This window comes from Meriones unguiculatus, chromosome 8 (genome assembly GCF_030254825.1).
Source record: "Meriones unguiculatus strain TT.TT164.6M chromosome 8, Bangor_MerUng_6.1, whole genome shotgun sequence".
Taxonomy (NCBI): Eukaryota; Metazoa; Chordata; class Mammalia; order Rodentia; family Muridae; genus Meriones; species Meriones unguiculatus.
The window spans coordinates 70,462,908-70,476,796 of record NC_083356.1 but is presented as its reverse complement, the minus strand read 5'-3'; positions in this window follow the sequence as shown (position 1 = coordinate 70,476,796).

Genomic DNA, 13,889 nt, shown 5'->3' with positions numbered 1-13,889 from the left:
GGGCAAAACCTCAGGTTCAGTCCCAGTACCTCAAACAAATATAAAAGACAGATAGATAGATAGATAGATAGATAGATAGATAGATAGAGGAATGAAGGAATGAAGAAGAAGCTTAGGAAGGGAGGAAGAAAGGAAGGGAGACCCAGGTTTGGGAAAATGGACTCAGGGCCTAGTTGCCTGAGTTCCAAGGAACTGTGGCTTCTGTTGCGCCTGGCCAAGTGTTCAGCTCCCAGAGGCCCAAGCCCAGAGCTTGGGGGCCCTCCACAGGCAGGACCAGCAGAAGTAAAATGTTAATAAAAGAGATATTTAGAGAATAAAAGGAAACAAACAAACAAAAAAAAATAAGCTATGTTAACCGTGTTGCCACTTGTATTATGATTTCGCTCTGTTTTTATTTGAAATTTCATGGGTGTGGGAGGCTCTTGTACCAGGCATCTGTCAGACCTGTGGGCCAAAGGCACCAAGCAGAGCTGGAAGGCCCAATGAGTCCTGAATACACTCTATGCATGCACAGAGTCCATGCTCTGTCATCCAGATGAAAAGACAGGTGTAAACAGAGTCTGACTTTGCGTACACAGACAGAGAAAGAGAGAGAGACACTGATACAGGCCCAGGTCACCCCGTGCCACAGATGCTGAGGGCCAGTTCTGTGATACGGTCACTTCTTAGCCAAGTCTTGGTCTCGTTGAACAATGGCATATAGCCTCGGGCCTAGAGAAAACAGAACCAAGAGGATGGAACAAGGTAATGAAGGGACCTCAAAGGCCACCAAATGTCATGCCCTTCCTAAGAGAGACAGCAGCTGTGTCTCACAGACTGACTATAGATGCACAGAGTGTCTAAGGGAGATAAGCGTTCATGTGGACAGCCCTGAGTGTGGGACATCTTTGCAGGTGGCCGCTCCCAGACAGTGTGTTAGTCACCCATCACAGACGCTGTGCTAAAACACCACGACCCAGGAAACTTACAGAGGAAAGGTTTATTTGGGCCTATGGCTCCAGGGGGAGAGTCCACCATGCTAGCATGACGGCATGGCAGCAGGCAGCTGAGACAGAAGCTCTGAGATCACATCTACAACCACGACACAAAGCAGAGAGCATCTGTAAGTGGGGTGAGGTTATGAATCTCACACTCTGCCCCCGTGACTCACTTCCTCCAGCAAGGCTGTACCTCCCAAACCTCTGCAGACAGCACCACCAGCTGGAGACTAAGTGCTCGTATATGAGCCCATGGGGAACATTTCCCATTCAAACCATCACACCTAAGCTTCCAGGTGTAAAGGGCACCTGGGTCACAATCTCAGCTCCACCAAGCAGAGCACCTCACACTGGGCACCTCGCACGCGGAGCAGGAGCGAGATCACCCAAATCAAGAGGACTAGAACAGTGAGAGGGACATTCTATCCATCTCAGGGAAAATGAAGCAAAATTATTTATTATTAATAAAACACAAAGAAGACACTTTGAACACAGCCAGTCAAGTCAGGGATCTGGAACACACTCATGATGTAGAACATGGGAACAGCATGTCAGGAGCCAGGCAGCTAATTAGAAGCCACGGTTGTAATGGATACCGTATCTGCCAGAGGCCTACAATGACACACTGAAGGGAATACAGGGGTGTGTGCCCCTCAAATTCTGCTAAGGAGAAAATGGTGTCTTTGAATGATTAGGTCAGGAAACTTACCATACAACGGTGTGGTTTACTGGGCTACATAGAGAGAAAAGATTCAAAGCACATAAACATGCAACAGGAGAGAATGGCTAGTCTACTGGCCATCTGTCTGAGGCAGAACTGGGCAGAAACAAAGAAGGATGGGATGAGAGCTTTCTGCATCCCCAGGAGACCTGATAAGATAATGTGAACTGAACTGCCTGGTCTACAAAGTGAGTCCAGAACAGCCAAGGCTACACAGAGAAACCTTGTCTCAAAATAATAATAATAACAACAACAACAATGTGAACTGAATGACAGGTAGTGGTGTGTCCAGCAGCTTTAATAACCAAGCAGTGACACCCACAGAAACAAGCCAGACTCCTGGAGGCTCACACTGCCCCACCCAGAGCTATCCAGTCTACACTGACATACACTGTTCTGAACCGCCTGTGGGGGTCCAGATGTACCAGAAGAGATGACATAGGTATTTGGCACCAACCAGGGAAAAGGTGGCTGGTGCTGTGTAGCTGCTTGGGGGAGGGGGAGCACTCTGGAGACACGTGGTTGACCTCATCTTTATGCCCCCGCTGCTCACTCCTTCTGACTAGACAGTGGCTCCAGCCATGTTCCCAGATGCCTCCCCTGATCCAGTGCTCAAGAGACAGGGTGGCCTATGAGAGACTTCATCTTACACCCTCTCATCTTCCCAGCATCTCTTTATGAGAGGAGACATTGACTTGGAGAATATTTAATCCTCAGAGCTACGTCCTACAGAAGAGGTACCAGTGCTGACTTGGCATCCAAGAGCTCAAACCTAGTCCAAGGGTCAGCTGAACATGAGTTTTGGATTTCTGTGCCTCAGTTTCCTCATCTCTAAAGCAGACCCTTATCTCATGGGGCATGAGCTTTCTAAAGTCCAATAAAGGCCACCTCATAGCCCAACTATGTGCCTCTGGTTTTGATATACATACACTCACTTCTTCCTGAGGCCTCAGGCTCCACATCGTGGCTTTTACTGTTTGTTCTTTGTGGGTGTCAGCTTTACTGCAGGACATAGCCAGTGACAGCCTGAAACTTTTCAGTTGTGTGCACCTAGCAACAGATAAAGGCTATGTCCACTCGCAGCAGGCAGCAGGAAGGCAGCTCATGGCAGGAAAGGGGCTTTCCTCTGTGGCTCCTGCTTACCAGCACCAAGAAGGGCATCCTGGATGCAGCCAGAGCCCCTAGCACAGCCACACACCAAAGTGGGACACTCACTCATCCGAGGCACAGTTTTTACCCAGGACAGCAGCCAACCCCGCCCTCCCACAGATCTTGTCCTCTGCCTACATATCAGCCCCAGATTCTATGACTGGGGCCCCATTCTGGGCTTAGAGACAGCATTTCCACACAGGCCAGAGCAGCCAAGGCCCCCTCCTCATTAGCTGAGGGCTCCCAGTTGAGCTGTCACTGGTGGCCAAACGCCAGCTCCCCCCGGCATGAGCTGTGATGACATCATCCTGGCCTGTGAGGCAGTTAAGTAGAAGCAGATGTCAGCCTCTGTCCTGGGCCAGGGCACCCTAGGAAACTTCTGGGAACAGCCCACTGTGATGACCCACCATCCACAGAATGGACCCAAGGTGATCAAAGGTACCAGGACGGCTGTCCCCAACATGAAGCCTAGAGCCTGCCTTAAGAAACTCAGAATAAGGCCTTGTTTAGAAAGAAGCTCTACAGATGAGACAGTGAAGGGCTAGGGTAGACGCATGCTGGGCCTGAGAGGCCCTGGACCCAATGACAAATCTTGTTAGGAGGAGGAGGAGAAGACCAGAGTCTTTGGAGCCAGGAGAAGATGGAAGTGGCATTTGGAGTGATCTACAAGCCATGCATGCCTGGGGCCTCAAGAGACGGGAGAGGCAAGACAGGAGTCCCACCTCAAAGTTCAGGATGCGGGTGGGGGCGGGGGCAGGGGCATGGGAAGTATAGGGTACTTAATGTGAGACCTCTCCAGAAACTGAAGAAAACACTCTGTTGTGTTAAGCACTTGGTTCTCTGTCAACCCTGGGAAGCCCACAAGTAAGCTGAAGGCGAATGCCATTGCTGCTCAATGATCCCCCAAAGGTCCTAGCAGTGGGGGCTGCTGAGATGGCTCAGGGAGGAAAGAAGACCTGAGCCAAGCCTGAAGACCTGAGTTCAATCCCCAGGACCCACAGGGTGGAAAGACGTGACCAGCTTCAGCAAGGTAATCCTGACTTCTACGTGCATGCTGTGGTAGCACCAGGTCACAACTGAGCATAAACCAATAAGACAGAATATTTTACAAAATGTAAAACTATATAAGTACTAGTGCAGGACAGCCAAGGCTACACAGGGAAACTGTCTTGGAAAAAATATATTTATATTTATTTATATTTATATATATTGAAAAAAGAAGCATAGAACTGCTAAAAAGCAAATAAAATGTAGTGGATATGAACCTTGTTATTTAAGTGATTGTATTAAATTAAAAGAATAAACAAAATCTAACAGACTTGGAGCAGGAGAGACTCCAACATTGACTTTTACAGGAAGCACCTCAAACAGAAAAAGCTGCAGACAGGAAGTAGAATGCATAGAAGATTATAAATGCAAAAAGAAAGCCAATGGGCGATGGGTGCTGGGTGCCGGGTGCTGGGTGCTGGGTGCTGGGTGCTGGGCCGCATGCCTGGAATTCCAGCACTTGGGAGTTGTCTTTTTTTACTTTTCTGTTGCTGTGATGAAGTATCCTGACAAAGGCAACGTAAGGAGAAATGGTTTATTTTGGCTCACAGTCCACTGTGAGGGGGAGGCACCGCAGCAGGAACTGAGACAGCTGGTCATGTCGCACTACAGTCAGCAGGCTGTACAAGTGCTTGCACTCAGCTCTCTGTCTCCTCTAGTGCAGTCTTGGATTCCAGCCAAGGAAATGGTGTCACCCATAGTGGGTGAGGTGGGTCTTCCCCCCTAATTTAACCTAATCAAGATGGTACCCTCACGACGGACAGAGGTTCACTACCCCGGTGATTCGAGACCTCACATTGACATTGGGATTAACCATCCCAGAGGCTGCAGCAGGAAGATGCTGAGTTCCAGGGCAGCCTGGGATACACAGCAAGAGTTTACAACACACAAAAAGAGCAACATGTGAACAGGATACAAAATAAAATATGTCACAAGACAAAATGCACACATACTTCATCCTCCATGCTAAGAACAACTCACCCAGAAAGGCAAACAAAAGCAAGCTGTGTGAACTCCAGGCCGCCTAAAAAACAAATGTAAAAACCCAAACCCTCTATGTCTGCACTCCCAGGAGAGGTCTTGGTGCAGACTACTGGACAGGAAGTCTCAGGAAATCAGGAACAGTCAGACTTCAGTGGCTCTGTGGCTCTGTGGCTGTGGTCCTCAAAGTGGTTGTGGTCCCTCAGTGGTTGTGGCCTCCAGTGGTTATGGTTCTTAGTGGCTGCAGCTCATGTGGAAACTTCGGAGAAACTGACTCTGTCCCAAGAAAGAAGCAAGCTCAAACATCTCAAGGAACTGATAATCAGGGTGTGCTATCTGACCACAACTTAAGATGAACAGGAGGCCCCTCTATTTGGAGTTCACAAGCCCTGAGACACAGCTTGTTTTCAAGAAAAATTCAAGCACAGTTTTACCATAGGCTGTGCCCTGGGATATTCATGTAAAGCCACAGGCAGTCTGCTGAGTACATGAATGCTACCAGGGAATGCAACAGATGAAAGAGAGTTGGGTGTGACTAAGCTGAGTCCAGATCTCAAGAACTGAGAAAAGCATGACCTGGGGTGCAGTACTATATTTCCAGATGGTCAAGAGGCTGAGGCAGGAGCCTCAGATCCTGTCTCAAAAATGGGGATTGCCAGGGCGCCTGGAGAGATGGCTCAGCACATAACAGCATGTACTGTTCTTGCACAGGGTCAGAATTCACTTCCAGGGCTCACATCAGGTGGCTCACCAGCAATCCAAGGTCATCCAGCACCTCTTGCCTCCAAACCTGTTCTCAAGGCACATGTTCTCAAGTGGCATGAACTCTCTCTAGCATGTGCTCTCTCTCTCTCTCTCTCTCACACACACACACACACTCATACAAATGCACACACATGCACACACACACACAGACACACATATACACACATACATGCATACAACACACACTTACACATATACACACATTATTTAAATAAGTATATTTTTAAAAAGAATGGAAACCAAAGTTAGGAGGCTTAAATAACAAAATTATACACTTCTGACAAGACTAATGAGAAGAAAAATGACAGTGGCTATAAATCACTTAACCGTGAACACGGAAAGAGAAAAATCACTGTGCATATTATGATGAGGAGATATTATAAATGAGGTGACATCATGGGATGTGTGCTAATAAATTTAAATTTTCAACAAAATGGACTCATTCCTAGACTGACTCAAGAAGAAAAGGATCTAGATGGTTCTATAATCACTCAAGAAACTGAATCATCAGTTAAAACTGCTCCCACACTTGAAACCTCAAGGATGAGAAGAATCCACAGTCAACACTCATCTTTCACAAATAATCAGAAAAGAGGGAATGCTACAAGCATGACAAGAGCAACACAGCCATGGCCAATATACATCAGGCTTAGCAAGGAACAGAAGTGCACATGGAATTTAATCATCTAAAACATATAGAGGTTGACCATGACCACAGTGGGATTAACTAAGGAATGCAAAGCTAGCTGATTTTAACTAAAAGACAGGCTGCTATCTGCTATGTTGACAGCTAGAGATAAAAAACACAGGCCCAGCCCAGGGAAGAACCTGAGAACCTGAGTTCAGATCCCAGCACCTTCGTAAAAGCTGGGAATGACAGCACCTGTCACCCTAGCGTCAGAAAAGCCTTCTGCCTAGTTGAATAGGTGAACACCAAGTTTAGTGAGACAACCTTTGAAAGAAAGAAAGAAGGAAAGAAAGAAAGGAAGGAAGCAAGGAAGGAAGGAAGGAAGGAAGGAAGGAAGGAAGGAGAAAGCAAGGAAGAAAGAAAGAAAGAAAGAAAGAAAGGAAGGAAGGAAGGAAGGAAGGAAGGAAGGAAGGAAGGAAGGAGAAAGCAAGGAAGAAAGAAAGAAAGAAAGAAAGAAAGAAAGAAAGAAAGAAAGAAGAAGAAGAAGAAGAAGGAGAAAGGAAGGAAGGAAGGAAGGAAGGAAGGAAGGAAGGAAGGAAGGAAGGAGAAAGCAAGGAAGAAAGAAAGAAAGAAAGAAAGAAAGAAAGAAAGAAAGAGAGGGAGGGAGGGAGGGAGGAAGGAAGGAAGGAAGGAAGGAAGGAAGGAAGGAGAAAGCAAGGAAGAAAGAAAGAAAGAAAGAAAGAAAGAAAGAAAGAAAGAAAGAAAGGAAGGAAGGAAGGAAGGAAGGAGAAAGCAAGGAAGAAAGAAAGAAAGAAAGAAAGAAGAAGAAGAAGAAGAAGAAGAAGAAGAAGAAGAAGAAGGAAGGAAGGAAGGAAGGAAGGAAGGAAGGAAGGAAGGAAGGAGAAAGCAAGGAAGAAAGAAAGAAAGAAAGAAAGAAAGAAAGAAAGAAAGAAAGAAAGAAAGGAAGGAAGGAAGGAAGGAAGGAAGGAGAAAGCAAGGAAGAAAGAAAGAAAGAAAGAAAAAAAGAAGAAGAAAAAGGAAGGAAGGAAGGTAGAGAGTGACAAAGATTTGTTGTTGACCTCTGTGCCCTCTAATGTGCCTATATAGTATGCATACACACACATGTACATAATCCCCTCACACACAGAGAGGGGAAGGTTCTTCTCTGTGTGTGAAGAGAACTATTTGAATTTGACATATATTTAATGTGATTTCTTTTCTTTTCTTTTTTTAGGCGCAGTGAAGTGATTCAGTGAGGGACTTGAGTTCAATTCCCAGAACCCATGGAAAGGTGAAAGAAAAGAACACTCATCAAGTCGTCCTCTGACTGCCATGTACATGCCACACTCATTAGTAAAGATCGGCCCCCACACTTAAAATGGAAATTAAATATTTTTAAATGAAAGCTCTCTTTAATAACACACACACACAAGAACAGAAGAGAAGATCTTTAACCACACACAGTGCTGATTAAGCAACCCTCTTCTGCAAGAACCTGCTTTACTAATGAGTTGTTGAAACGGTCACTGAAAAGGAACAAGCCGTCACCACTTGCAGACACTGCGACACATAGATCTTACGGGTGTTTAAGGAAAACAGAAAGTAAGTTTAGCAGAGTAGTCACTGTGCCAAACCTAACACACACAATTTAACTACACGTCTGTATAATAACAACACATGCTTATTAATGAAATGATAATTAAAAAAAAAAGATACTACTCACAGGAGCATCAAAAATGAAGTGCCGAGAATATGTATTCACCAAAGACAGGTTTAGAAAGAAAATTCTTTAGGAAGAGTGTTGGAAAATATGATAAGCCTTTGAGCTGTAAATCTATTATACATGTGTTAATGGCTTGGAAGACTCCATATTGATAGCATGTGAATTGTCCCAAGGAGGTGGGTAGGTTGAGAGAATGGTCACCTGTGGAACTGGCAGATGCCCTGGTTTCATTTCTGTTGCTGTGATAAAACACCCTGACAAAAAGCAACTTAGAGGAGAAAGGGTTGATTTCAGGAGGTAGTTCAGACTATGAGCGTTAGTGTGGGGAGGTCAAGGACGGAGCTTCGTCACGTCAGACCCTCGGTTAGGAGCAGAGATGAACAAATGCACGCATGCTCACTTTGGCCAGCTTATGCTCAGCTTGATTCTTATGTGGTTCAGGAAACTCTGCCTAGAAAATTGTGCCACCCACCGTGGACCGGATCCTCCCACATCAGTTAAAGCAAAGCAGATTTTCCTCACAGACATGCCGGAAGGCGGAGCTGATGTAGACAATCCCTCATCAAACCTTTCTTCCCCGCTGAGCTTAGCCTTTGTCAATACATAACTAATCACACTCACAATGGTGATTATAAGGCCAGACATCAAGCCAACTTCTCTTGAAGACATGAAAGATAAAAGACTACATTTCCTTCTAGGCACCAAGTTGAGGATTTAAGCTCTAATAACCATGGAGGTGTGAAGCTGGGGCAACAACAGATGAAACTGCGAAGACACAAAGTTGAGAGCTCAAGAAGTGAGACAGGGTTCCCCAGGCACACGCTTGGGCTCAGCAGGAAGGAGACACATCATAAACGATCCTGTCAATAACTGACCGCCCACCCATGCATGCCAGGAGGGAAAATGAGATTGGCACCCTATCTGGCACAGGAAATGAAAATCAGTGCCAGGTAGCCCTGTGGTGTTATGATGGTGACTTAGAAAACAGCCTGCTCTTCTCAAGCAAGAAACCATGGGACAGAGATGTCTATGAACCCAAAGAACCATGAGGAAAATGAAGGCACAGGCCAGGGCCAGAGAAGGAGCTGTAGACATAAATCACTCAGGGCACAGCCATGGGCTCTGCCTAGAGCCAGCATTTTACTTTATTTTGTTACTGTAGTCGTTTATTATAAATTTTTAAAGATTTGTTTTATTCTCAGTTGTGCATATGTAGGTAGCATTGGGATGCCCACACAGGCCCAGAGAAGGGATTGCATCCCAGGAGCCAGAGTTATAGGTAGTTGTGAGCTACCCAAAGTGGGTGACTTGCCTAGGAACCCAAACTCAGGTCCAGAGAAGAGCAGCAAATGCTCTGCCCCACTGAGCCACCTCTCTAGCCCATATATCTATATATATATATATATTTGAAGCAAGGTCTCCCACGTCTCCCAGGCTGCCTTCAAACTTACTACATAGCTGAAGCTGGCCTTACTCCTGTTCCTCCTACCTCTGCCTCCCGAGGTGCTGGGGCAACAGACATGTGACCCTGCACATGGCTTGTGTGGTGCTTGGGACTGAACCCAAGGCTTTGCGCAGTGAGGCCAGGGCTCTAAAACTGAACTATATCTCCAGCCCAAGCCAAAACTTTTAAAAGTTAGCAATATAAAAATGAGTACTAATTGAACAGTGACCTTGTCAAATCAAACTCTCCATGACTAAAAAGAAACCACTTGAACTAGGACTATTAGGCTGAATTAAGAAACTTTAAATTCAAACTCCAGGATTCTTTTTTGTTTGTTTGTTTGTTTATTCATTCGTTTGGTTGGTTGGTTGGTTGGTTGGTTGAGGGGTTTTTTGTGGGTTTTTTTTTTTTTGCTGTTGTTGTTTTTGTTTTTGAGACAGGGTCCCTCTGAGTAGTCTTGACTGTCCTGGACTCTCTTTGTAGACCAGTCTGACCTCAAACTCACAGAGATCCACCTGTCTCTGCCTCCTCAAGTGCTGGGATCACAGGAGTGCACCACCAGACCCAGCTTCAAACTCCAGGATTCTAATACACACTACTAAGTTGACCAAAGACATAAACACTGATTTGGTAAGATTTCAGAGCAGTGGGAAGTCTCATTAATGATATAAGCATAAATTTCTAAACCCACCATGAAGCAATCAAAGGTGATCTCTCACTCTGAACTTGTGGCTGTCTCACAGTCTCAACCTCCTATACCTGCAGCTGCAATCAATATCTGAACAGCAATGTCCAGGCTATTCATAGTCCCACAATGAAGATAAGCCAGAAGCCAAGGACAGCCGTAGAATAAAGCACTACCCAGCAAAGAACATGAGACTGCATGGCTGAATCACACCAAAAAATTATTAGACAGTCCTAGCCAGAACAAGGCCTCAGGCGTGATGCCTCAGCAGATAAAGGAGCTCGCTGCCAATTGATGACTGGAGTTGGATCCCCAGGACCTACATGATGGAAGGAGAGAACCAGATTCTGAGAGTTATCTTCTGACCTCCCTCCACACATTCTGTGGTATGCATGTACGAATACAGTCAAAGACAGGCGAGCTTGCATGCACACACACAATACATACATACATACATATATACATGCATGCACAGTAAGTGAATGAAAAAAAAAAAAAAGCAAAGGAAGCAACAATGCCTAGGAAGATGGCTCATTGGGTTGAGTTTGTGCCATACGAGCGTGAAGAACTGAGTTCAGATCCCCAGAACCTATGCGTAAGCAGGTCCAGTGGTGTGCATCTACAATCCTAGTGCTGGGATAAGGACACAGGCGGACCCCCGGGCTTTGCTGACCAGCCAGCTGAGTGAGCTCCACGTTCAGTGAGAGACCGCAGAGAGTAGCGTGACGAGTGATTGAGGAGGATACCTAAAGCCAAGCTCGGGCTCTACATGCACACAGGTGATTACACTTGCACACACATCCTCCGCACATGCACACATATGCATACATGTGTACCCTTATATGCTATACACATTTTGTAAAAGCAGCAGCAATACATCAAGAGTTTTAGAGTCCATTTATAATATGTGTGTGTATGTGTATGTATGTGTATGTGTATAAAACTGAACATTGGTCACAAAAAATAGCTTACTAATAAAAACCCAAAGAAAAACAAAATATATTTCTCACCCAGGACAAGGCTTCAGCTGTTCTGGGCAAGGGCAGGGCTGTGTGTTGGGGGAGGCGGGCTTCTGGGGCAAGCAGAGTGTTCTGAGTAGCTTTCTCCATCTACTGGCTGCTGGGATTTTTCACTTTGGGAGTCCAGATGGTCCTCAGCTTACACAGAGTTTCTGGTGAGCCAGGGTGAGTCCACAGCATTGTAAGTAGAAATGCGTTTGTTACTCCTGACCTGCCAAGCACTGTAGCGTAGGAGCATGTGCCGTAGATTACAGGGCATTCCCTGCAGCCATGGTGGGGTGTTCTGGAGCCGCGGTCAGACACACCCTGCACCTTGCACCCAGCAAACCACTCCCCTAAAGGAATCCTATGGGGTCTGAGCCATAGTATAGTTGAAAGGCTACAGGTCAAGCCATCATGAGTTGGAGGTCATCTGTACTTTCAATTGCATGTATTTGTGCAATCTATCCTAAGTGTGGCAAGCATGGAGACCGGAATGTATTTGTCTCTGCTCAATTTCTTGTCTAAAAGATGAGAGCTGGGTCGGGGATGATGGCTGAGTGGGTAAATTACTAGCTATAAAGCATGATAACCTGATTTTGGACCCCCAAGGCCCACATAAAAAGCCAGAGGTGTGGCACATACCTGTAACTGTGCTCTGGGGTCAGGGGGACAAGCAGGGCTCTAGAGCTAGAAGAACTGATGAATGGATGAGAGACCCTCTCTCAAAAAGTATGGTAGAGAGCGGCTACAGAGTAGGCTCACCAGTAAAGACATGCCCACTGCTCCTGCAAAGGGCCCAGGTTTGGTCCCAGCACCCTCATCAGGCAACTCACAACAGGCTGCAAACTCTAATTCCACTCCCATGAGCCCATACGCACACGATACACACACTCACACAAGGACACACACACGTACACAGTATTAAATAAATATAAAAAAGCAAAGGTGAAGAGCAAGGCAGAAACACCCAGCATCAGCCTGTGCCTTCTAAACACATGTTCACGCATGGGAAAAGCAACCCCAAACACAGACACACAGGTGTATGCACACACACACTTATACCCTCTCGGGCACACACACGGGGGTGGGAGGCGGCCTGGATAGTACAGACAGAAAATCTTCAAGGTTCCAGATTGTTCTATCCAAGCCAGGTATGGTAACACACACCTATAATCCCGCACTCAGTGGTCAGAGGCAGGAGGATCTCTGTAAGTTTGAGGCTAGCCTGATCTACATAGCAAGCCAAGACTACATGGAGAGATCCTGTCCAAACATGCACATACGTTCACACACACACACACACACACACACACACACACACACACACCAGATTCTTTGGTCCCATCAGCCATTGGAGACAGCACAGAATAGAATCCATTTCTACTCACTGATGCAGGAAATGAGCAAGAAATCAAATAGCATCTAGCCGCCCACAAGCCCAGGAAGGGTAAAAAGTGACTCAGACCTTTGGCTGCTAATTAGCTGCTTGGTAACTTCAGCCATGGAGAATGGGACAGACACAATGTTTGGGAGGGACATGCCTTGGACCTCTCACACATGGAGAGGTCACCTGGATTCACAGGTCAGGAATTCAGGGGGATTTAAATTTGGAAGTGGCTCAGTCAGTGTTGGGGTCTGTGTAGGCAGTCACACCCAGCATTGATATCCCAGACTTTCACTACCAGACTGCTTAAAGGAGAAAAGTAATAAGGGCTAAGGAAATGGCAAAACCTGAGAGCTGGAACCCCAGAGACCACAATGGTTACCACCGTCTCCAGCCTACAGCTAGCAAGCCCTCCTCTCAGAAACTGGCTTGAAGCAGATGTGGTCTGGGTCCACAACGTGGCTTCCCACATCAGAGAGAAGACACTAAGAACCCCCAAGACCCTCCTACAGGTGTTCTGAAGCACTGCCCAGGACCTGGCGGGGGACACATATGTGCCCATAGATTACCTCTGGAGACCAGAGCTAGCTGGGGACACCAGACATTCTCCTCTCCTTTCTGGTCCTCTGTTTCCTGGCTTAAAAGTGCTTCTACTGACAGTGATTCAGGGAAGATGAGACATACCTGGCGGGTCACATTAGGGTCAGCAGAATCCTTGCTGTTTGGTGTAGAATTGGCAAGGTGAGACTTTAACCTGGCACAATCTGATTTTGTAGCCCTTGATCCTATAGCAGAAACAGAAGAGGCCAACCCTACAGTCCAGAGGAAAAGCAGAGAGTGCTGACTGCCTTGGACAGAGGGTGAGACCGTGGCTGAGGGTTCCTATAATGATAAAATAGGTGTGGGAGAGAACTCTCCTGCCACCCACCTCTGAGGTGGGAATAAACAAATTCACGGTATCTGGGGAACGGGTATGTCTCTACGAATTGTGGGGATGGGGAAATTGAGACAGGGAAGACCGTGGAAGCTTGCCTTGGCCTCAGATGACTATGTATGTGAAGGAGGACACGTAACTGAGGGAAAAGGGGTGTGCAGGTGGACTTGGACTTAGGAATGGACTTCCGGAGGGAGAGGCTGAGAGCTACCCTCTAAATGAAGCAGTAGGGCCGCAAAGCCCAGAGGTGGAAGTACCCTGTATGCCCTTGACTAGCCCAATTGTCATATCACAGTGTCCTCCAGTCTCTGTCACATAGAAATGACTACCAAGACCTGACCAGAATGGTCCAGTGGCTGCTCCATCCTGCTGGCCAGAAGAAGCCCTTATGGGATTTCCCCAGTGCTCCTGTGAGCCTCAGTTTCCCCACTGTTAAAGCCATCAAGGTAG